A 25,134-nucleotide genomic window follows, 5' to 3' on the forward strand; every position below is an offset into this window, starting at 1 on the left:
GTATGGGTGTGTGTGTGTATGTATATGGGTGTGTGTGCATGGATGTGTGAGCATGGGTGTGTGTATGGGTGTGTGTGTATGTATATGGGTGTGTGTGGGAGTATTGTGTGTATGGGGGTGTGTGTGTATGTATATGCGTGTGTGTGCATGGGTGTGTGTGTGGGTGCATTGTGTGTATGGGTGTATATGTGTGTGTATTGTGTGTGTATGCATATTGTGTATGTTGTGTGTATTGGTGTAGGTATGTGTCTTGTGTGTGTTGTGTATATGGGTGTATGGGCGCACTGTGTGTATGGGTGTGTGCGTGTGTCTATGTGCACGTGTGGGTGTGTGTATGTGTTTGGATGTATTGTGAGTATGGATGTATGTGTGTGTATATTGTGTGTGGGGGTGTATGTGTGTGTGTGGGTGCGTGTGTGTATATCTGTGGGCAGGGCTTAGTTTTGAGCCCTCAAAACTTACTAACACATTTAATTCTCACAAGCGTTGATGACCGGGGCTCGTACCTCCCATTCCTCCATTTCAAAGACAGGAACGGGAGGCGCGGAGAGGTTAAGAGTCTTGCCTCAAGTCACACAGTCAGTCCTGGAAGGCCGCCGCCCTGCTGTGGTTCGGGGATCTGAGAAGGGGCGGGGGGCACGTCTGCCACAGGCCCCCAGTGACTCTGCCCGCCTATTTGGATGTCTGAAGACATATCATTTGGGACAGGGGTGCCCCTTGCCAATGACAGGGCCACCTGGGATTCGTTAATAATCCAGATTTCTAGGCCCTGCCCCAGCAGGTGCTGACCTGGTGGGTCTGGTGTCAAGGAACTGTAGGTTCAAGGCCACCCGGTGCCTGGTTAGAAGCTCGCCTGGGACAGGATCCCTCTGGACGCCTCGGGACCTGCTGCTGGCGTGGCCAGGCCCAGCACAGGGGGCCGCTCAGTGGACCTTTGCTGAGCTCCTAGCTACAGAAACCCGGCCCCAGCAAGAGCTGTGAGCAGCCCAGCATCCAAAGGCCCAGCCTCCTACCCCTCTGAGACACGGACACCCAAGAGGTGGCACCTGTCACCTGGTGTCCCCACATCCCCTGGGTCCGGTCCGGAAGTCAGGTTCCTGCTGTTCGTGCCTGTAGGCAGCTCCTCCCCGCCCGGCTGGGGAATGCTAACCCAGGAATTGCTGACTTCCCCCACCACCGATAAGGAGGAGGAAGGTCGTGGAGGAGACCCGGCCCCTTCCTGGCGGGGCGGGCTGGCTACGGGCGCAGCCAATGACCCGGGCTGACAGCCCTGGCCACCTGATCAGAGCCTGGAGGGCCAGCTTGCTGCAAATGTGTGCCTTCCTGCCGGGACAGGCATCACGTGGCCAGGACCATCGCAAGGGGCCAGAACAGGAGCAGAGGCAGGTGTGGGGCCCCAGGTGCCTCCCTCCTTCCCTTCCCCAGTGGGGTAAGTTCCAGACTGCCTACAAAGCTGTCCCCAGCCCCGTGCGTGAGTGCGGAGGGTCACCTGTCAGGACAGGGGAAGCCAGGGGAGGGTGTGCATGGGCGCGCACCTCAAAAGCGTCCTGGCTGGGGAGATGCGGGGCAGTGCTCAAGCAGCCCCGCGTCCAAGGAGGGGGCCGCGAGCCGAGCCACGAAGCTGGACCGCTTCGAGGCAGCAGTAGTGAAGCAGGAGCTGCAGACCTCTCCCCGGTGGGGGTGGGGTGGGCCTCTTTATGGCCCTGGAGGCTGCAGCCCCAGAGATTCCCATCTTGGCTGAGCCCCTGGCCTGCGAGTAAGGGACCCACCTCTGAGCCTCAATTTGCCATCTGCGACATGACAGCATGCGTGTTGGGGTCAGCAGAGTGTCCCTAGGCAGTCAGTGGCTGAGTCCCGCACCAGTGGCCCTGGAGAGGAGTGGAAGCCTGGGGCTGGAGGGCTGGGGTAGGGGCCAGGTCCCTCACCCTTAAGGCTGTCCGCCCTCCTTGGGGATCAGCCCCGGGGGGTCTCTGCTCCCTCTCCATCCCCTAGCCCCCACCTCAGTCCCCCAGGGTCCAACATCCCTGCAGCCCTGGGGACAGCGCCTCTGTCAAGAGGGACTTTTGGACAAGGAAGGGTCAGAGGGGGTGAGGGGGGAGCAGCTCTGTCCCCGGGTCCTGGGGTGTATTGCCAACTCTTCATACAGATGGACTGGTGGTGAGGGGTCAGCTTTGTGGCCCAGGCGAGGCCGTGCACCTCCGACCCTTACGCCCTGTGAGCCTGGCGAGCCTTCGTCCTTCCCCCAGGGGGCTGCGGGCGTGGCCCCAGGCAGAGTCTCAGGTGACCCGTGGAGGGGCCTGGCCCAGCGCTGGGTGTCCAGGGTGGGGGATGGGAGGTCGGAGGGTGGAATAACTTGCTAGAGACCACCAGCTCATAGTGGCTGGAACTGGGGTCTCCTCCGAAGGCCTACCTTGGTCTTCCTGGTACCCCGGGGATGGCAAGGACAGCCGGGCTTGGCCGCTCTCGCCGTCCTCGTGCAGCTGGGGGAGGCATGGCACAGAGGCGCTCCAAGGCTGGCCCAGGGCCACACAGCAAGTTGGCCTGGGACATGCCCTCCAGGGTCTTTGGCCTTTAATTGTTCTCTCTGTACACTTCCAGGTGGTTCCACCTTACTGGGCCTTTAAAAAAAAAATAGATATGATTTTTTTTTAAGAACAGTTTTGGATTTCCAAAACAATTGCCAATGGAGCACATGGCGTCCCTGCAGCCCCACGCAGTCTCTGGTGCATTTGTAACGGCTCGTGAACCAGCGTTCGTTCGTTATGACTAGGGAGAGCCCATGCTCCATTCAGCTTCCCTTCATTTCTGCCTAATGTCCGTTTTCTGTTCTAGGACCCCATCCAGGACACTATGGGACAGTCAGTCATCACGTCTCCCAGAGCTCCTGGGCTGGGACGGGTGCCCAGACTTCCCTTGTTTGTTTGTTTAAATCTTATTTTATTGATGTACAGTTAATGTACAGTGTTGTGTTAATTTCAGCTGTACAGCAAAACAAATCAGTTTTATGCATATATATATACACACACATTCTTTTTCATATTCCTTTCCATATGGTTTGTCATAGAATGTTGAAGAGAGTTCCCTGTGCTACACAGTAGGACCTTGTTGTTCGTCCAGTCTATATATAATAGTTCGCATCTGCTAGCCCCCAGACTCCCACTATACCCTTCCCCATCCCCCTCTACCCCTTGGCAACCTCAAGATGACTGTCTGTGGCTATGAATCTTTTTCCATTTCATGGGTAAGTTTCTGTCGATATTTAGATCTCACATGTAAGCGTCTTTCTGACTTACTTCACTGAGTGTGACACACTCTAGGGTCATCCGCATTGCCGCGAATGGCATCATCTCGTTCTCTTTTATGGCTGAGTCATACCCCGTTGTATGCATGTGCCATATCTGTTGATAGGCATTTAGGTTGGCTCCACCCTTGGCTCTTGTGAATAGTTGAACTGCTATGAACACAGCAGTGAATGTATCTTTTCTTAAAAATTTATTTTTCGCTGAGCTGGGTTTCACTGCCACGTGGGCTTTCTCTGGTTCCAGTAAGTGGGAGCCACTTTCTAACTGTGCTGCATGAGCTTCTCATTGAGGTGGGTTCTTCTGCTACAGAGCAGGGGGTCTGAGGAGTTCAGGCTCAATAGTCGTGGCACACGGGCTTGATAGTTCTGCAACATGTGGGATCTTCCCAGATCAGGGATGCAACCCATGTCCCATGCGTTGGCAGGCAGATTCTTAACCACTGGACCAACAAGGAAGTGTATATCTCTTTGAATTAGAATTTTTTCTGGATGCATGCCCCAGTGTGGGATTGCCGTGTCATTTGCTAGTTCTAGGGCTGCCCAGGTAGCGCTAGTGGTTGAAGAACCTGCCTGACGCGAGTCTGATCCCTGGGTCAGGAATACCCCCTGGAGTAGGAAGTGGCAACCCACTCTAGTATTCTTGCCTAGAGAATCCCAAGGACAGAGGTGCCTGGCAAGTGTGGGTCCATACGGTGGCAAAGACTTAAACACAGCTAAAGTGACTTAGCACAGCATAGCGCATGGGAGTTCTGTTTTCACTTTTTAAAGAAAATTCCATACTGTTTTCCATCATGGCTGCACCAATATACATTCCCACCAACAGTTTAGGAGGGTTCCCTTTTCTCCACATCCAATTTAGCAAGTTTTTAGTAGACTTTTTGATGATGGCCATTCTGACTCCAATACTTTGGCCACCTGATGCAAAGAACTGATTCACTGGAAAAGACCCTGATGCTGGGAAAGATTGAAGGCAGGAGGAGAAGGGGATGACAGAGGATGAGATGGTTGGATGGCATCACCGACTCAATGGACATGAGTTTGAGTAAGCTCCAGGAGCTGGCGATGGACAGGGAGGCCTGGCATATTGCATTCCATGGGGTCACAAAGAGTGGGACACGGCTGAGTGACTGAACTGAACTGATTCTGACTGGTGTGAGGTGATACCTCATTGCAGTTTTGAGGTGCGTTTCTCTAATAATTTATGATGCTGAGCATCTTTTCATGTGCCTGTTGGTCACCTGTATCAGTTTAGGCACCTGTATAGACTTTCCTTATTTTAATTTTTTTGAGGACTTTTGGTTTGGTGCTTTCTAAAATGCCCCTCAATTAAGATTTGTCTGATTCAGTTCAGTCACTCAGTCGTGTCCAGCTCTTTGCAACCCCATGGACTACAGCACGTTAGGCCTCCATGTCCATCACCAACTCCCAGAGCTTGCTCAAATTCATGACCATTGAGTTGGTGAAGCCATCCAATCCTCTTATCCTCTGTTGTCTCCTTCTCATCCTGCCTTCAGTCTTTCCCAGCATTAGGGTCTTTTCCAATGAGTCAGTTCTTTACATCAGGTGACCAAAGTATTGGAGTTTCAGCTTCAACATCAGTACTTCCAGTGAATATTCAGGACTGATTTCCTTTACGATGGACTGGTTGGATCTCCTTGCAGTCCAAGGGACTCTCAAGAGTCTTCTACAGCACCACAGTTCAAAAGCATCAATTCTTCAGTGTTCAGCTTTCTTTATGGTCCAACTCCCACATCCATATATGACCATTGGAAAACCCATAACTTTGACTAGATGGACCTTGTTGGCAAAGTAATATCTCTGCTTTTTAATATGCTGTCTAGGTTGGTCATAGCTTTTATTCCAAGGAGCAAGTGTCTTTTAATTTCATGGTGCTTTGTAAAATGCCTCCACTTAAGATTTGTCTGATTAGACAGAAATCATGGCTTGCATAACTTGATGAGGCTCTGAGCCACACTGTGTAGGGCCTCCCAAGACAGATGAGTCGTGGTGGAGAGTTCTGACAACACCTTGTCCAGTGGAGAAGGGAACGGCAACCCACTCCAGTGTTCTTGCCACAAGACCCCCATGGACAGTATGAAAAAGCAGACGGATATGACAGTGGAAGGTCAGCCCCCTAGGTCAGAAGGTGTTCAATATGCTACTGGGAAGAACGGAGGGCAATTACTAATAGCTCCAGAAAGAATGAAGCCGCTGGGCCAAAGCAGAAACAACACTCAGTTACGATGGGTCTGGTGGTGAAGGTAAAATCTGATGCTGTAAGAACAATATTGCATAGAAACCTGGAATGAATTAGATCCATGAATCAAGGTAAATTGGACATGGTCAAGTGGAAGATGGCAAGAGTGAATATCAACATTTTAGGAATCAGTGAACTAAAATGGACTGAAATGGGCAAATTTAACTCAGATGACCATTATATCTACTACAGTGGGCAAGAATCCCTTAGAAGAAATGGAGTAGCCATCATAGTCAACAAAACAGTCCGAAATGCAGTACTTGCATGCAACCTCAAAAACGACAGAGTGATCGCCGTTCGTTTCCAAGGCAACCGTTCAGTATCAAGTCTATGCCCCAACCACTGATGCCTGAGAAGCTGACATGGACTAGTTCTATGAAGACCTACAAGACGTTCTAGAATGAACACCAAAAAACAACGTCCTTTTCATTATAGAGGACCTGAATGCAAAAGTAGAAAGTCAAGAGATACCTGGAATGACAGGCAAGTTTAGCCTTGGAGTACAAAATGAAGCAAGGCAAAGGCTAAGGAAGTCTTGTCAAGAGAACACACCGGTTGTAGCAAACACTCTTTGCCAACAACAGAGACGACCCTGCACACGGACATCGCCAGATGGCCAAGTCAGATTGACTGTGTTCTTTGCAGCCGACCATGGAGAAGCACTGTAAGACCGGGAGCGGCCTGGTCCAGGTCATCAGCTCCTTATTGCAGAACTCAGGCTTAAACTGAAGAAAGTGGGGAAAACCTCTAGGCCATGCAGATATGACTGAAATCAAATCCCTTAGGATTTACAGTGGACAGATTCAAAGGGTTAGATCTGGTAGACAGAGTGCCTGAAGAACTGTGCACAGAGGCTCGTAACATTGTGTAGGAGGCAGCAACCAAGACCATCCCAAAGAAAAGGAATGCAAGAAAGCAAAGTGGTGGTCTGAGGAGGCTTTACAAACAGCTGAGGAAAGAAGGGAAGCAAAAGCAAGGGAGAAAGGGAAAGATACACCCAACTTCATGCAGAGTACCAGAGAACAGCAAGGAGAGATAAGAAGGCCTTCTTAAACGAACAATGCAAAAAAATAGAGGATAGCAGCAGAATGAAAAAGACTAGAGATCTCTTCAAGAAAACTGGAGATATCAGGAGAACATTTCATGCAAAGATGGGCATGATAAAGGACAGAAACGGTAAGGAATTAACAGAGGCAGAAGAGTAAGAAGAGATGGAAAGAATACACTGAAGAACTATACGAGAAAGGCCTTAATGACCAGGATAATCACAGTGGTGTGGTCACTCACCTAGAGCCAGACATCCTGGAGTCTGAAGTCAAGTGGCCTTAGGAAGCATCACTATGAACAAAACTAGTGGAGGTGATAGAATTTCAGCTGAGCTATTTCAAATCCTAAAAGATGATGTTGTTAAAGTGCTGTACTCAATATGCCAGCAAATTTGGAGAACCCAGCAGCGGTCACAGGACTGGGAAAGGTCAGTTTTCATTCCAATCCCAAAGAAGGGCAATGCCAAAGAATGTTCAAACTACCAGACAATCATGCCCATTTCAAATGCTAGTAAGGTTATGCTCAAAATCCTTCAAGCTAGGCTTCAGCAGTACATGAACCAAGAAATTCCACATGTTCAAGCTGGATTTAGAAAAGGCAGAGGAACCAGAGATCAAATTGCCAACATTTGTTGGATCATGGAGAAAGCAAGAGAATTCCAAAAAAAAAAACCACCATCTACCTATGTTTCATTGACTATGCAAAAGCCTTTGTGTGGATCACAACAAACCGGAAAATTCTTCAACAGATGGAAATACCAGACCACCTTACATATCTCCTGAGAAACCTCTTTGTGGATCAAGAAGCAACAGTTAGAACCTTACATGGAACAACCCACTGGTTCAAAATCAAGAAAGGAGTATGACAAGACTGTATATTGTTACCCTATTTATTTAACTTATATGCAGAGTATATCATGTAAAATGCTGGGCTGAATGAATATCAAGCTGAAATCAAGATTGCTGGGAGAAACATCAATAACCTCAGATGTGTTTCTGTCACAACGAGCCAGGCTTACCATGTGTCTGTCCTGACCCAGTCCTGGAATCAGCCATTTCTCCAAAGATTCTGTTTGCTGGAGAATGGCTTTAGGAACCAAGGTGTCTTATCTGCACTTTGAGTGTGCTTGTTGGTACTTGTGTCTTTTCTTTTAGATCCTCTCAGCTGACATATATGTGTATATAAACCCATGGATAGATACATGAGTGTGTGTACACATATCCATGTAAACACACACATCTATAGGTTAACCTGTACATGTTGCTGTTCGGTCACTCAGTCGTGTCCGACTCTTTGCGACCCCATGAACTTGTCCTTGTCCTTCAGTATCTCCCGGAGTTTGCTCTGTTTTATGTCCATTGAATTGGTGACGCCATCCAACCATCTTGTCCTCTGTTGTCCCCTTCTCCTCCTGCCCTCAGTCTTTCCCCACATCAGGGTCTTTTCCAGTGAGTCAGCTCTTCACATTAAGTGACCAAAATATTGGAGTTTCAGCTTCAGCATCAGTCCTTCCAAAGAATATCCAGGACTGGTTTCTTTTAGGATGGACTGGTTTGATCCCCTTGTAGTCCAAAGGACTCTTAAGAGTCTTCTCCAACACCACAGTTCAAAAGCATCAATTCTTTGGCTCAGCTTCTTTATGGTCCAACTCTCATATCCATACATGACTACTGGAAAAACCATAGCTTTGACTAGATGGACCTTGTCAGCAAACTGATGTCTCCACTTTTTAATACGCTGTTTAGGTTTGTCATAGCTTTTCTTCCAAGGAGCAAGTGTTTTTTAATATCATGGCTGCAGTCACCATCTGCAGTGATTTTGAAGCCCAAGAAAATAAAATCTGTCACTGTTTCCACTTTTTCTCCTTCTATTTGCCATGAAGTGATGGGACCGAATGCCATGATCTTAGTTTCTTGAATGTTGAGCTTTAAGCCAACTTTTTCACTCTCCTCTTTCACTTTCATCAAGAGGCTCTTGAGTTCCTCTTCATTTTCTGCCATTAGAGTGGTATCACCTACATATCTGAAGTTATTGATATTTCTACCAGCAGTCTTGATTCCAGCTTGTGATTCATCCAGCCGCTATAAGTTGGTGTGTGTATGTGTATACTAACCTGTCTATATACATATATCTGTAAGTTTGCCTGTATATATGTGTATTCCAACCTGTGCATACACACACATCTAATGAGTATTTCTACGTGTAACACATGTATCTCTGTCCTGTGAAATTCAAATTCTCACTGATCTCTAAGCCAGCACCCCATGGGTCATTCCAGTTTCCACTCCTGGGTTTTCTGTAACTCCTGCTCCAACAGTGAGAAACCCGTGTATCACCACCAACCACCATTTACTTGACAGTTGACATTCAGACGGCTGGACACACGTACAGAAGCGTTAAGATTTTGAAACCCAGGCCCCGTGCGAAACACGGTGACCAGCTGGAGCCCAGGACACAGAGGTGGGGTCTTTGCTTTCAGTCTTCAGCCTGTGCTCATCGCCGGGCTGGTGGGCAGGCACCTCTCCCCTCCGGTCATTGAGGCACTTCTTTCGTTCATAGTACAGTTCACAGCTTTGCTGGACTCGGCCTCCATTCTGGGATTCCCAAGTCCCCCTGAATCTGTTTTATTTTCATATGTTAAGGTTCGCTTTGTGCTATGAAGTTTAAAGTCTTTGGAAAAACGCACGGCATCAGCTAGCGACCATCACAGGACCACCCTCAAAAGTCCCCGGGGCTTCCCTGCTCAGCCCTCCATGCCGCTGATGTCCTGATCCTTCCAGTTTATTCTCACAAAGGCGGGGAATATGAAAGTATTCTCACCCCCTTCAGAACACAGAAGGCGGCACCCAGAGCACTCTGCTTCTTGCATTCCTCACTTACTGTGGCTCAGAGGTCTTCCCTTGCTGACGCCCTGAGACCGGCTTCACACTGCTCGGTGCCAGTCTGGAGTGTGAATTTTGTGACACCTGGGTCATTTCCAAGGTGTCACTGTTACAGAGCCCCCACTCCGTTGGAGCCCTGCCCTGTCAGAAGCGGACAGTCGTCTGCAGAGTATTCCCACAGGTGGGGCTTCTGGGCAAAGGGCACTGTGATTTTATAGGAGCTGGCTGGTTGACTGGTAACCCGCCCTCAGCATGGCAAGGCCCTGCCCTCCCCGCAGCCCACTGAGGGTGTGCCAGCAGATTTCAGGGAGGAGCTGGGAGGTGACAGGGCATGTCTTGGGACCCCTTTGTCTTTCTGGTTGGGGGTACTGAGCCTCATTTTGTATATTTTAAGGACACAGACAAATAGGAACTGTCTGCGTCCATCTGCCCTGTTTCCTGTGGAGTCATTGGTCTCTTCCTCCAGCATGTCAGGTGAGAAAGAAAGAAAAGAAAGTGAAGTCGCTCAGTCATGTCCGACTCTTTGCGACTCTGTGGACTGTAGCCTGCCAGGCTCCTCCATCCATGGAATTTTCCAGGCAAGAGTACTGGAGTGGGTTGGCATTTCCTTCTCCAGGGGATCTTCCCAACCCAGGGTTCGAACCTGGGTCTCCCGCAGTGCAGGCAGATGCTTTACCCTCTGAGCCATGGGGTCTCAGGTGAGGTTCAGTTAAAACTACCTGCTGGGGGAGGGCAGGGTCCAGCCTGACTCAGACCCAAATCCCACAGAGGATTTTGTTTGTTGAAAATTAAGAGTACAGGGACTGAGATAAACAGCAGACAAACCCCAGCTGAAGTTCAGCCTGCAAAAGTACCTGGCCCATCCTCAGAACTATCCAAGTCATGAAAAACATGGGAAATCTGACAGTTGGTCCCAGCCCAGAGGAGCCTGAAGAGACGAGATGCTGAAGTGTGAGGTGGTGTCCCCAGTGCCCTCCAGGGATAAAATAGGGCACTAAGGAAAGGCCAAGGGAAGCTAATGGAGCCTGAGCCCCCACCACGTGTCAGGAGCCACAGCTGGCTCTGAGGCAGGGACCAGGTGGAAGGGGAGACTCGCAGCCGACCCTCAGTGAGGGGTGTGCAGGGAGAAGGTCGGTGCCCGCGGGAGGCAGGGGCAGTGGAAGAAGCAGCTTGTTCCGTTCCTCCTTGTTCTCTCCTGGAACTGGCAGCAATCTGGGAGGGCTCCCAGAGGAGGTGATGGTCAAGCAGGGCTTGGTAGAATGTGTAAGAGTCCATCAGGCTGCCACAGGGAAAGGAAGGTATTCTGGGCATGGGAGCAGCTTGAGCCAAGCTCTCCCCATGAGAAATGGCCGAGCGCAGTAATGCACGGACTGCTCCCTTCTTCCTGCTCCCTGACCGGGCGTGGGTGCAGTGGGTGATGATGGGAGGCCCCAGGCAGAGGCCTGCTGTGTCCCTGCATCTCCAGCAGGAATGTGTGTTTCATGTGGCGGGAACCCCCTGGCCTCGCCTGCCTGACCCTTGTGTTTGTGATGAGAATCTAAAACCCAGACTCTGGGGTAGGGGGTCTACTTTGGCAGGAGCCCAAAGGCCTCCTGTTGCAGTCCTTGGGGTCGTGAAGAGCTGGACACGACTGAGTGCACACACGTGCACACACACAATCAGCCTCCCATGAGCCAAACCCACTGTCCCAGTCCTTGAGCTGCACCGGGCCTCCAGCCCTGAGGGCCTTTGGCCTCTTTGCAGGCCCCGCTGCCCAAACGTGGATGCTGTGACGAGGCCAGTCACCCTCTCCTGTCGTTTGGCCCCGCTCGTGGGCACCTTCCTTCCCCTTCCTGGTAAGGGACCACAAGCCCTGCTCCTTGTGGGTACCACCCGCCCTCCCTCCTCTCGCCCTACCCTGCCCTGCCCTCTGGCCATGCTGGGACATCCACCCGAGCCTCCCTTGCCTGCTCTGACCTATCCTCCAAGGCTGTTCAGGTTGTGGCTACTCAGTGGTGTCCGACCCTGTGCGACTCCATGGACTGGAGCCCGCCAGGCTCCTCTGTCCACGGGGATTCTCCAGGCAAGAACACGAGTGAGTCACCATTTCCTCCTCCAGGGGATCTTCCCAGCCCAGGGATAGAGACTGTGTCTCGTGCGACCCCTGCATTGGCAGGTAGATTTTTTTTTTTAACCCCTGCACCACCTGGGAGCCCCAGGTGTCAGTGACTCTGTTGTGTCTGACTCTGTGCGACCCCATGGACTGGGCCCAGCAGGCTCCTCTGCCCCTTTAATTCTCCAGGCAAGAATACTGGAGTAGGTTGCCATTCTCTTCTCCAGGGGATCTTCCTGACCTAGGGATTGAACCCAGGTCTCTTGCATTGCCTATGGACTCTTTATAGTCTGAGCCACTAGGAAAGCCAAGTCAGGTCAATCGCTCAGTCGTGTCTGACTCTTTGCGACCCCATGGACTGCAGCACACAGGGCTTCCCTGTCCATCACCAACTTCCAGAGGTTGCTCAAACTCGTGTCCATTGAGTTGGTGATGCCAACCAACCATCTCATCTTCTGTCGTCCTTCTCCTCCTGCCTTCAATCTTTTCAAGTATCAGGGTCTTTTCCAATGAGTCAACTCTTTGCATCAGGAGGCCAAAATATTGGAGTTTCAGCTTCAGCATCAGTCCTTCCAATGAATATTCAGGGTTGATTTCCTTTAGGATGGACTGGTTGGATCTTCTTGCAGTCCAAGGGGCTCTCAAGAGCCTTCTCCAATGCCACAGTTCAAAAGCATTAATTCTATGGCACTCAGCCTTCTTTTTGGTCCAACTCTCACATCCATACATGACTAATGGAAAAACCATAGATTGGACTAGACAGACCTTTGTCAGAAAAGTATGGTCTCTGCTTTTTAATATGCTGTCTAGGTTGGTCATAGCTTTGCTTCCAATGAGCAAGCATCTTTTAATTTCATGGCTCCAGTCACCATTTGCAGTGATTTTGGAGCTCTAAAAAATAAAGTCTGTCACTGTTTCCATTGTTTCCCGATCTGTTTGCCATGAAGTGATGGGATTGGATGCCATGATCTTTGTTTTTTGAATGTTGAGTTTTAAGCCAGCTTTTTCCCTCTCCTCTTTCAACCTTCATCAAGAGGCTCTTTAGTTCTTCTTTGCTTTCTTTGCCGTAAGGGTGGTGTCATCCGCATACCAAGGGAAGCCAAGCCCCTAAGCACATGTCACCATCTCCAGGAAACCTTTCCTGACTACCAAGCTGAGTTAATCTCTTCACCTTTGCCACCCTAGCCCACCCATGTACATCCTCAATTTGGGTTTGTCTGAAGTTTTTCTCATGGTAATACTGGGGTCATGGGTTTGGGGGAGGAAGGCCACAGAGGTAGAACGCCCATTTCATTCCTTCCTGGCGAGGGAGCCTGATGTTGGCATGACCTGTCACTGCTGAAGTCGGCCTCGATCCCCAAGCCCAGGTAGTGCTTGTCAGGCTTTCTCCAGTGAAATTACCCTTCTCTTCCATGTCCATGAAGTGCTCCCCAGAAGGAAGTCACCTGCCCAGTCACCCCTGAGGACTGGGAAGGGAGATGCCCCTCCCGGGGGGTGGAGCAGCCACATAAATCACTTGGAACTCTGTGACATGGGAGATTCACCTCTTTCTCCTCCATTTACTTAGGCAATCTGATTTATATTGGTATGGACTTAGGGATATTCCTTTTATTGCTGATGTTGTTCAGTCATCCAGTCATGTTCAACTCTTTGTGACCCCATGGACTGAAGCCCACCAGACTTTTATACCTGGGGTTATCATCCAATACCAACTTTATTTTGTTCCTTAGATTGTCCCAGCTTTGGCCGTTGTGAGCTCTTGTCCGGACCCTGCCCCCACTGGCCTTGATGATAATCATCACTCTCTTTTATGGGCCCCTTCTGTGTCTCCTTTGTGGGCCCCTCCCTGCATCTCTTTGACTTGGTCCCGTCATTGTGGGGACCTGTAGATCTAGCAACTATCCACCCATCTGTCGTCTGTCTATCTATCTATCTCACTTCCTGCTTTCTGGGCCTGTAAGATGTCCCAGGCTTGCTCACATTTCCCACCAGGGAATGCATTTCACATGCTAAGGCCTGGCTCGGAGCCCCTCCTCCAGGCAGCCTCCCTGGCTGTCTCCGGGCAGTTTGGGAGCTGTTTGGTGGCCCTGGCCTCCCTGCTCATCCTCTGTCACGGTCACTGTTTCCTTGGCTGTCTTTACCACTAGGCTGAGAGCTCCCGCAGGCAGGGCTGTCTGATTCACCCATCCGCCAGGTCCCCAGTGCCCAGCACTGGGCCGGGCACAGGGTGGGGCTGGGACCACAGAGCTGGTCTGCCAGCAGCCAGACCCTGCCCCACTGGCTCTGATGATGATCATCACTCTCCTCTGTGGGCCCCCCTTCCCCACACCAGGCGGGTGCTGGGCTCCAGGCCAGGGCGGACAACGGAGGCCAGAGAAGGGGACTCACCCAGCTCCCACCTGGATGGAACCTGTGCTGTTCACCACCTTGGCTCGTAGCATGCAGGGTCAGCGCAGCACCAACAGGGCTGGTGTGTGAGGGGCTGGGACCACAGAGCTGCCTTCTGTGAAGGCAGAAGAGCTCTGTGTGGGGAGGTAGGTGGAGGCTGTGCCCACCTGCACGGTGAGGGGAGACCCTGGGCTCCCACCTGGATTGGCACCAAATCAGTGGGTGCTCCGATCACTCCTCCCCACCATGCGGCCTGTGAAACCTGCAGCTGGGTGGCTGGATGTATGAAGGGTGCAGCTAGGGCCACTGCTCAGAGCCTGCGTGGCCCCGTGGATAAGACCTGAGTGAGTCCCTCCCACCCAGCTGCCCCCTGGAGAGCCAGGAAGAAAGTGGGCGCCTGGAAATGAGCGGGAGATAGGGGTCAGTGTCCTGCAGGGCTTTGCCTGATCAGAGGCGGTAACTTGGGGGGCTGCCCCTTCTGCGTGTCTGGAATGGGCAGGCCCCCCGCACACAGCTCCTGTTCAGGCACAAGTTTGTTAGTCATTCAACAAACGGCTGCAGGTTGCCTGGACAGAAACCTTGAGGATCCTGAGTGTTAATCTAGTGGCACCTGGTTTCAGCCCAAAGGTGCTCGGGGCCGTCGGGCTGGGGAAGGGCTGGCTTGTCCACGTCAGGCAATGCAGGAGGGAGACTCGGAGACAGACGGACGTCGGGGTCAGCACTGCAAACGCAGAGGACGTGGGGTCACAGCGGGCTCAGGAGCCCAAGGGCCCCAGCTGCTTGGAGAACAGGGCGGCTTGTACGTGACAGGTCCGGGGAAACTCAAGGACCAGGTGCCAAGTGGCTGGTGGTTCCACTACTGAGATATGGGGGAAGGAGGGGTGGGTGGTGGGCCATGAGGCACTTGTCCAGTCCCACCGAGAGGAAGGCCTGGCTCCGCCCTCAGGGCTGAGTGGCACCTGGACCATCTGAGTCGGGCAGATGGCTCTGAAGTCCTCTCTGTTCGTGCTCACACCTAAGGGCTAGTGCAGACAGAGCAGAGTGGAGGGTGAGTGGGAGGAGGGTGTGGTCAGCTGGGCAGAGAGTGGCCGCTGAGGGGCCGGTGAGTTGCAGGTGGGGACAAAGCCATTGGACTTAGTATCCTGGAAAGTGCTGGCAGCCTGGATGAGGGCTACTTTGGGGAATGGGGAGTGGGCCAGGCCAGGCTCAGGAGGGAAAGCAGAGCTGGCTGGGGTGGGAGGCTCTGGAGGTTTTGCTGGGAAGGGAGAGATGGGAAGCAGCCAAATGAATGAAATGGGGGCTGAAATCCGCCCCCCTCCACCGAGGCAGCATCACCCACCTGCATTTCAGACACAGCTGAGAGTGACTCTCAGGGGAGTCCTGCGAAAATTCCCCCCAAGCCCTCCTGCTCTGCTCAGCCTGCCGTGAATGATCTGTGCCCCATTTCCATGAGGGGGTCATGGCTGGGAGGACCCTTGCCCTCCGGGGAGGCCTCTCTAAATTGTGTGCTGGGGCTGGGTTAATGTTTGCTTAGCCAAGTTCAAGATCCATCCCCTGGTGCCTGGGCTGGCAGGAGGTCCAGGTTTCTAGGGGGTTGCTGCACCCTGCTTCAGGAATACCGGTGCTTTGGACCTTGTGAGGGCCTGTGGGATCTGGGTATCCCTGGGGTCTCATTTATCACTGAGCGACCTCCCCAGGCTCCCGGGGAAATGGCAGTGGAGAAGCCCTTACCATGTATCCCAGTCTGGGGCCTCTGACTCCTGTCGCCTCCAGGGACCCACCTCCCAACCCCCACCACCACTCAGGGGCCACACGGTCCAGGGGAGTAGGGCGAGCCTGTCCTCTGACGGGAGAGACCTCAGAGACCTGGCCACTGCCAGCCTTGTGGCCTCTCAGAACCTCGTCCCTCATTTTTTAAAAAAGTCGTTTTATTTATTTATTTATGGCCATGCTGGGTCTTCATTGCTATGGGCTTTTCTCTACACTGTGGTGCAAGGGCTCCTTATTGTAGTGGTTTCTTCTGCTGTGGAGCACGGGCTCTAGAGCACGTGCGCTCAGTCGCTGCGTCACGTGGGCTCAGCTGTCTTACGTGAGCTCAGTAGTTGTGTCTCATGGGCTCTGTAGTTGCTGCTCTAGAGCGCAGGCTCAGCAGTCGTGGTTCCCGGGCTCTGGAGCGCAGGCTCAGCAGTCGTGGTTCCCGGGCTCTAGAGCGCAGGCTCAGCAGTCGTGGTTCCCGGGCTCTGGAGCGCAGGCTCAGCAGTCGTGGCTCCCGGGCTCTGGAGCGCAGGCTCAGCAGTCGTGGTTCCCGGGCTCTAGAGCGCAGGCTCAGCAGTCGTGGCACACGGGCTTAGTTGCTTTGCAGCAAGTGGGATCTTCCCAGACCAGGTATGGAACCCACGTCTCCTGCACTGGCAGGCAGATTCTTTACCACTGAGCCACCAGGAAGGCCCCTTATCCCTCCTTTTTTAAAGGAAGGGGCTGCCTTGACCTCTATGGATGTGACAAGATGGTGTGCCAGTCTGGGTCGTGCTCCCATGTAGGCTGGTCCTTTCTGACCAACTCCCTCTGAGTGCCCACGTCAGGTTACTTAGGGCATTGACGAGGGAGCACCCCTCTTCCAAATGCGAAGGAGTCCCAGGCCCTGGCCAGCTCACAGGCTAAGGAGGGGAGATAGGGCAGCAGAATCAGTGATTCCTGAGCAGAGGGCGACGCCTGCCCGGACAGAGCCTGAGCCGGGGCCAGCGGGGGTGGTGTCTTCTGTCCAGGGGAACTGCTGACCGCTTCCTGCAGGCGCTTCCCCCCCGGCCTGGGGGGGATCACCAGTCATCTGGACAACCTGTTTGGTCCCGATATCCTTGTTTTGCAAAGAGTGGTTCCTGAAATCACGGGGCCTGGAGGTCTGCTCGGCTTTAATGTGTGCTGGTCTCAGCCGCTCAGGCCAGAAACAACGAACACAGACAAGCCCCGCTGGGCACACACACGGGCCCTTTCAGCCCTTTCGGCGGGCCCAGCGGCAGCTGGGTGCCAGGCTCCAGGACAACTCCAGGCTTCTCGCCCCATCCCAGGCTCTGACCTGGGGCTTGGGCGTGCAGGGGAAACTGCCAGAAAGGGCATCTCAGGAGAACTGCCGGGGAGACCCGGGTGGGGCTCAGGAATGCGCGGGCCTCGGAAGGCGGGGAAAACGACGGGAATGCTGGGTCCACTCCCTCCCGCGACCCTGGGTGACGGGCTTTCTCTTCCCAAGCCTTAGTGTCCCCATTTGTAAGTTGTAAGGCCGAGGGACTTACTTGACCTGTCTTTATTGGGAGCATTCTTTGCTTTTTTTTTTTCAGCTGCACTGTATGGTATGTAGGACCCTAGTTCCCTGACCAGGGATCAAACCCAGGCCCCCTGCATTGGGAGCATAGAGTCAACCACTGGACACCCGGGGAAGTCCTAGGAGCTTTCTTAAGGGCTGGTTCTTGGTGATCTTTGATAGTTTAACAGTTCCATCCTAACCAGAGGGGGGAGAGAGGCAGGACGCCGCGCCAGGGACTGTCCTGAGCCGGCGTCCAGCATAGAGGGTCTTCAGCCGTCTGGTCATGGCTTCACCCGCTCCCCAGTGAGGCCCTTGCTCTCCTAACAGTGAACATTACACATCCTGGTTCCGGGCAGGCGTCCGGGTCGAGGGGGTGGGGGAGGGGGGTGCCTTTGTGCTGACTCCTTCCTGCATCAGCGGGGTGGTCCTGAGATGCTTTTCCAGGAATCCCCACCCCACCCCTTCTCTAGAGCAGGGCCCACAGCCAGGGCCAAGTCCCGCCCCAGATTTGCAAATAAGGTTTTCTTGGTGCATGGCCAGGCCCTCTCATTTCCTATCACCCAAGTTTGCTCTGGGGTTATAACAGCTTGACGGCCCGAGAAGCCAAACCTAGTTATTCTCCGGCTCTTTATAGAAGGCAGCTGCCGCCCCTTGCTCTGGGGTCACTTGTGTGCTTGCTTCTCCTGCCCAGGCTGCTGGAGTGAACCAGCAGGGAGTAGTAATGTCCTCCCACCCCACACCCATCCCCTCCCCTGGGGGCCTCTGCATTCCCGGGATTCTCTGTTTACCTTTATGGCCTGTTGTAGATTAACCCTCAGCCCCCACCCCCCACCCGGACATCTGCAGTCCCTGGAAGTGGCCGTGGGAGGCTTGACAAGCTGCATACCTGGATCAGGCCAGGCGCATGTACTCTTCTGACTGGCCCCGTTCCGCAGGAGGACCTTTATACCCTCTCTTTGCCTAGTCCCTCTTCCTCCAAATTCAGCCGAGGAGCCTCCGCCTGCAGGAAGCCTTCCTGGATTTCTCACCCTCTTCTTCCTCTTCTAGCCTCCTCTCTGTGGCTGTACAGACGGCACGACACTGCCCCAGTCTCTTTCCAAGTCTGTAACCCCGACTAGTCTGAGCCCCCTCGTGTGTGGGGACCTGGAGGCGCAACTGGGGTGATGGAGCCAAGACGGCTGGTGGCAGGGGTGGCTCTGAATTCTGAAGGGCAGAGCAATCACCAGGTGGAGTGGGGGATCCATGGGCTGGACCGCATGCTCCCTGGGCTGTCCAGGGGGCCCCAGCTGTGCCTGGGGCTTGGGCTGGGTCCCCCTCCAGGCTTGAGACAGTGCTGACATAGTTCCACACAGTCCCAGGGGACTGGAAGTGTTCTGAGACGGCGTGACGGAATTAGAAATCGCTTTTTGTCCTTGTAGGACCACAACTGTTGCTACTTGCCCCACGAGTTAAAAAGATAAGCAGAGGGTAGAGGGTGGGGTGGGGTTTCCCAGCTGGCCCAAGTGGTAGAGAACCCATCTGCGAATGCAGGAGACTGTCAGAGACTCTGATTGGATCCCTGGGTTGGGAAGACCCCCTGGAGAAGGGAATGGCAACCCACTCCAGTATTCTTGCCTGGAGAATCCCATGGACGGGGGAGCCTGGCAGGCTACAGTCCATGGGGTCGCAAGGAGTCGGACACCACTGAGCTACTTGGCACGCAGCATGCACAGAGGGCAGGGCACCCCTCAGCCCCTGGCCCCTAGCTCAGGATTAGGGCCCAGGCCGGTGTCTGTGGTCCAGGGGTCAGGCGGGAGCCGTCCTGGGGGCTCGTCAGGAACTTCTGCCCACGATGGCAGAGGAGAGTCCAGGCAGGCTAAAGTGGGCAGGGGTCACTCAGACCCTCAGAGATGGTTAAAGAGATGCTGCAGCTGGGTCACCAGGGAGCAGGTGTAAGCATTCCAACAGGAAGTTCTTGGGAGCTCTTCCTCTGACTGTGTGTGAGTCTCATGCCTTAGGGAGTCGGGGGTCCGCCTTGGCTCCCCTGGAGGCCTTGGCATTGTCCTGGGCGCTGTGTGGTCCAGGGCAGGTCCCGCGTCTCTTAAGTCCATTTGCCGCTCATTCCAGTGGGATCGTGGCAGTACACTGGGGTGGCCACAATCCATGGAGCTAGTATTTTTTAAGCAAGTGATAACTGCACAGTGATGGTAAATCCCTGCGAGGGTCAGAGTTGCTGACCTAGCGGGGCACTCGGAGATCCCCAAGCCCAACTCGCCCATCAGAAGCGGGGGAGCTGAGGCCCAGGGGGTGACAGGCTCCCTCGGAGGGACCCGAAGGCGGGGCTGGGCTGGGGTTGAGACCAGCCTCTCACATGCAAGGCTGTGTGGGGTTGCCCTATGGGGCCACCTCCAGGAGGGACCCCTTACTTGAAAGACCCGCACCTGAAAGTCTCACGTTCTTCCTCTGGAAGTCTATTCGGGTGCAGTTGCAGACTTGGGGTGCACTCTCAAGTTGGGGTGCCATATGCAGAGTTGGTGTATTCTTACAGAGTTGAGTTACATTCTGAGAAATTGGAGTACAACATGTAGAATTAGGGTGTGCTGTGCAGGGTTGGGGTGTTCTTGCAGAGTTGAGCTATATTCTGAGGAGTCAAGGTGCAGTGTGCAGAATAAGGGTGTGCTGTGCAGGGTTGGGGTGCCCTGTGCGGAGTGGAAGAACGCTGGGCACAGCGGGGGAGGCTCATGGAAAGCCCCCGGCCTTGAGCCAAGAGCACAGCTGCAGAGGTGAACAGGATGCGGGTCTCGGGCCGCCGCGGGGCACAATGGCCAGGAGAGGAAGCCAGTCCAGACCCTTTTATGGATGTGGAGCCGTCGGGGGCCTCTTTCAACAGAGTTTCCAGAAAAACAGAGCGGGAAGGAGCAAGCTTGCGTTTTGCACAGCATGGGGTTCTGGAGGGCTGTCTGGGGAACCGGGGAGCCCAGCTTCACAGAGAGAGGCTGAGAGGAGCGGGATAGGGGTGCACCCAGGACACACCGTGGCTTAGAGAACGGAGGGTGCAGGGCCCAAGCCTAGCTCCTCTCCTCAGCCCCTGAGGCCCCACGGAGCCCAGGGCCAGCCCAGACCAGGGGCCAGTGGAGTCGGGGACTTCCTGACACCCTGATCCTTCCCCGCTGCCTGGGGAGCCTGGTCCCCTACTCTCTGCCTTGCAGCAGCCCCTGGAGAGGCTTGGGTACCGGGATTTGTTAGATGCAAAGACACCTGAGTACAGCCGACACCCTGTGGAAGGATTCTCGCCTCTAGACTAGCCCTCGTGACAGCTCAGAGCTAGAGCAGACGGTCAGACCCCACCCGGGCCCCCCTGCCGGCCCGTGAGCAGCACAGCCACTCCGGCCTTCCAGGCGGCATCGGTGAACGTGGCGGCCTGCCACGGCGGTGCCTGCAGAGCTGAGGGGCAGCCTGGCTGGAGACAATGGGCCTGGAGCTCTGTCCTCTGGGGGAGGAGGGGGAGTCAAGGCCGGGGACAGATGATGGGGACAAAGGCGTATCCAGAGGTCCCCGTGCAGGGCAGAGTGGGCATGGATGGAGGAGGCAGGCCCGCCCAGGAGAGCCGTCCCAGCAGAGGCGAGTGCAAGGAAAGCCCAACTTCTCCAGGGCTGGGACCGCTGCAGCAGGTAGCTTGCAAGGGGGTGGGCTGGGGGGCATCACTGTGCCAGGCCCATGAAGGGGAGGCAGGCGGGCTGGGGAGGTCGACAGGCCGGTGTCATGAGGAAGAAGGCGGGTGAGGAGGGCCTTCGGGGCGTGACGGGGCCCGAGGGGTGGGCAGGAGAGCGGGGTCTTGGAAGACTGCGGGTTGCTGAGGTCAGGCAGCCCGCAGGGAGAGCACTGTGGTCAGGCAGGCAGGTGCCCCAAACACTAACTCATGTCCCCAGCCTGTTCCCCACTCCCGTGCGCGTCTAGCACTCTGGGCAGGAGGGCAGCCTCCGCAGGTACATCCATCAGAACCTCTGAACACACCCTTATTTGGAAAAAGGGTCTTGATGTGATCAATCTGTGTAAGGATCTCAAAGTGAGATCCACCCGGATGACTTGCAGGGCCCCGGAGACAGTGCGGGGCGTCCTTCCAAGCGGGAGCAAGGGAGACACACGGAGAGGCCGCGTGATGGCAGAGGCAGAGGGTGGGGTGACGTGACCACAGGCCCAGGACAGTCTGGAGACACAGGAGCTGGGGGAGGTGGGAAGGGGGCTCCCCGGAGCCAGAGGGAGCTTGGCCCTGCCGGCACCTTGACTGACTGCGGCCCCAGAGCTGCGAGAGAATAAACCTCTGCCGTTTTAAGAAGCCCGGTCTGGGGTACTTTGTCACGGCATTCCCTGGACACTCACATTGCGACCGTCACAGCTAGAAAGATTGCTGTTCCTGCTCCATGGAGAGGGCAGGAGAGGGGAGGAGAGAGGTTGGCAGGGCTCCGACAGGCCATGCTCCCTGAGGCGAGCTGCTGGGGGAACAGCTGCCCGCTCTGCTCTGGGGCCTTCTGGCCCCCAGGGCCCACGGCTGATGTGAAACCCTCCCCTGCTATTCCACCTGGCGTCAGGGGGCACTGTGAAAACGGCCCCTAGAGCCTCTGTCTCCAGCCTTGGGGTCACCAAGCATGTCGGCGGTGTGTGGCCTGGGGCTGCGCTGGGCTGCGGGTGTGAGGGGCCGGAGCGCTGGGCCCGGGCCTGCTGGGGTCCCCCCAGTGGCCAGCACTGCCCATTGAGGGGCTGAGGCTTCACACTGGCCCGCGGCAGGGACCTTTCCAGTGTGAGGCGGCCACACACCCATGGTGTCTCCAGCTGTTCCCCTCACGCTTGAGCTCTGGCCCACTGGGGAGGGGAAGTTGTGACTTTGGGGTGACCATGCATAACGCCAGGAGGTGATTGGATAAAGGTGGACGGCGTGGGAGGGGGGCAACCAGAAACAGCCCGCTTTGGGCTCAGAGCGGATCTCAGCCTGAATGAGACTGCCCCCAAGGAGCAAGTGCCTGGAGACAGGCGTGGTTGTCACCTTGGGGCAACTTCTAGTGACAGAGGCCAGGGATGCTGCCCAGACCCCAGGACAAAGAGCGAGTGCCCCGCACACCAGCGGTGCCAGGGTTAGACACCGTGCTCAGGGGATCTCAGTGTCCGTCAGACCTGGTTCCCCATTCACCCTCTAGTCACCAGCCTTGGACCACATCATCTCCTGAGCCTCAGTTTCCCTGTCTGTGAAATGGGCACATTAGCACTTAACTTAGATATTGTTCCTGGTCAGAAAGCCAAACCATGCCTCTCCCAAGCTTGGGGTGGAGAAGGTGGCCTCCTGGGTTTGAGCTGGGGCCAGCAACCAGAGCCCACCCCCTGCCTCTGTGAGGGCCTGAGAGCCGATGGGAGGGTAGGGCCGGGGCTGACCCCAGTTCAGTTCTTGCTGCTTGTCGGACAGCTGGGAAACCCAGCCCTGCCCCCCGAGCTCAAACCCCTGCTCTCAAACCCAGGTCGGGCCTGGAGCCGGTGAGAAGACCAGGAAGGAAGGCGAGCTTATAGGCAGACCCCCAGGCCTCCCCAGGATGTGTTCCCATTGATCGTGTCACCGGGTGGGGCAGCAGTGGGGAGAAACCACGTGTCTGTCTGTGTACACGTGTGTGGACACAAGGGTGCATGTGTATCTGTGCATACACGTGCACACATGTGTATTGCACACACGTGTGCATGTATGTGTGCCCATCTGTTTGTGCACACACATGTGCACGAATGTCTGTATGCAAACGTGTATGTGTGCACATGTGTGTGAACATGTGCATGTACGAATATGCATTTGTGTGTGCGTGCACGTGTACACAAATGTTTGTGTGTAAGTATGTGTGTGCATGTAAATGTGTGCACGTGTACACAAATGTTTGTGTGTAAGTATGTGTGTGTGCGTGTAAATGTGTGCACGTGTGTGTGTGTGTGCAGTAAGTGTTTTCCAGGGCAGTGCTGAGGTTGGCAGGGCAGATGTCCGACTTCCCCAGTCCTGCCAGCCGAGGCGGGAGCCTGGGTGGCCCCTGACCTCCACCTCTGAGCCTGGGCACCAGGCAGCAGGCAAGCGGGTCAGGGCCTGGAGCTGGCCCAGGCCAGAGCTAATGATCAACCAGCCCTGGGAGGCGGCGCAGCAGCTCAGGCCTGCCTCTCGCCGGGCCCAGATGCAGGGAGGAAGTGGGGCAGGAAGCAGGGGGCGGTGGCGGCCGCTGTGCAGTCCAACGGGCTGTGGGCGGCGGAGACGGCCTGCGGGGCCCGCCAGTGAGGAGCCAGGAGCGGCCATCCGGTGCCCGCTGTCCTACGGAGCGGGGCGCAGGTACGGGGCTCTGGACGGGCAGGTGAGGGCAGCTGAGCAGGCATTGTCCACAGACGTGGGTCTTGCCGCAGGTGGATCTGAGCCACCTCTTGCTTTTCACTTTCTCGGAGAGTTTTCTGAGCTTTCAGGATTGGGAGGGAACAGAACTGATGTCTGGAGAGCCCAGAAGGCTGTGGGTGCTGGCTGGCGGAGCTCCGGGAGGGCCCCATGCCCACCGACAGCTATTTTTCCAGTGCTGATGTCGGTTTTGCTAAAGTACCGCCGCTCTGAGATCTCACCTGACCCCACCTCCCCTTGGCCACCCAGACACCCATCCCGAGGGTCTGGCCAGGACACAGGAGCCGTGTTGCCAGCAAGCAGGGTTCCAGGCCCAGGGGGCCTCAAGTGGGCCCCCACCCTGGGTTGGCGCCACCTCTGGCAGACACCATAAGTACCAGACCAGGGCGGCACTGCGGCTGTGACCTGGCCACTCTGAGGTCACCGCCCTGGGCCTCCTCTCCATCAACCAATGGGATGGGTGACTTAACTGGGAACCCCGGCCGGACAGCTCTAGGGAGACCCTGACCCAGGCCCTTTAGTGCCAGGGGCTTCCCTGGTGGCTCAGATGGTAAAGAATCTGCCTGCAATGCGGGAGACCTGGGTTCGATCCCTGGGTGGGGAAGAGACCCTGGAGCCCGGCATGGCAACCCACTCCAGTATTCTTGCCTGGAGAATCCCTGTGGACAGAGGAGCCTGGTGGGCTACAGTCCGTGGGGTCACAAAGAGTCGGACACGACTGAGCGACTAAGCACCTGGCCTGGGCATGTGGTCCCGGCACATCACCGAGACCCTCTCCCCACCTGCTCCTCCCCCTCTGGGGGCCCCAAGCCCCGTGTGGTTTCACACAGATGACAGATGCGGGAGTGACACCGGGAGGAGTTAGTGCTGCTGGTCGCTTGGGTGTGACTCCCCCAGCGGGGGTGGGGGGCTGTGGCTGAACTCGTGGGCCGAGGCAGTGCGGGGGCCAGAGAGGGGGGTGTGCCCAGGTTCAGGGTGGGTGTGAAGGGCTGGACTTGGACCTACCTGGGTTCAAATCCCACCAGCACCCCCCGCACCCCATCCCAGGCTGGTCTGAGTCAGCATAGCTGCTCATGGAGCCTCGATGGCCCCTCTGTGAAATGGGCCCATCACGCTCCCCCAGGCGTCACGAGGACAGAGTGAGGATACTCAGTTGTGCAGGGTGGTGGCTCCCAACAGTGACGGCGCTTCCTGTGTCTGGTCCCCAGCCAGTATTCATGCCTGAGGTCACTTACTCCTCCTCCCGAAATGCCCGCTTCCCAGCAGAGAAGGGAAGCGCTGGGACCTGGGGCGACGGCTGGCCTGGAGCTGCTGTATGAAGGGCCACAAGCCGGGGCTTCTAACGCTAGAAGTTCATTCTCCCCTGGTTCTGGAGGCCGGAAATCTGAAGCCCCGGGATGGGCAGAGGACCCTGGGGGAGGGTCCTTCGGCTCCTGGCGGCTGCAGGCATCTCTGGGCTCGTGGGCACGTCACCCTGCTCTCTGCCG

The 25,134-nt window shown here is 55.2% G+C and overlaps 1 protein-coding gene across 5 annotated transcripts in view; it reads left to right on the forward strand.

Moving 5' to 3' along the window:
* The first annotated feature begins 1,325 nt into the window (after positions 1–1,325).
* SH3TC1 (SH3 domain and tetratricopeptide repeats 1) overlaps positions 1,326–25,134 on the forward strand; it is a 62,855-nt gene continuing 39,046 nt past the window's right edge. For 3 of the 5 annotated variants that reach the window (XR_008717290.1, XM_055589215.1, XM_055589218.1), the window contains exon 1: positions 23,476–23,590. The gene's annotated coding sequence lies outside the window, so the exon portion shown is untranslated. Of the gene's footprint in view, positions 1,430–23,475; positions 23,613–25,134 lie in introns of those variants that run through there. The other 2 variants (XM_055589216.1, XM_055589217.1) reach the window with 2 other exon arrangements.

The sequence above is a fragment of the Bubalus kerabau genome, chromosome 7 (genome assembly GCF_029407905.1).
Source record: "Bubalus kerabau isolate K-KA32 ecotype Philippines breed swamp buffalo chromosome 7, PCC_UOA_SB_1v2, whole genome shotgun sequence".
Taxonomy (NCBI): Eukaryota; Metazoa; Chordata; class Mammalia; order Artiodactyla; family Bovidae; genus Bubalus; species Bubalus kerabau.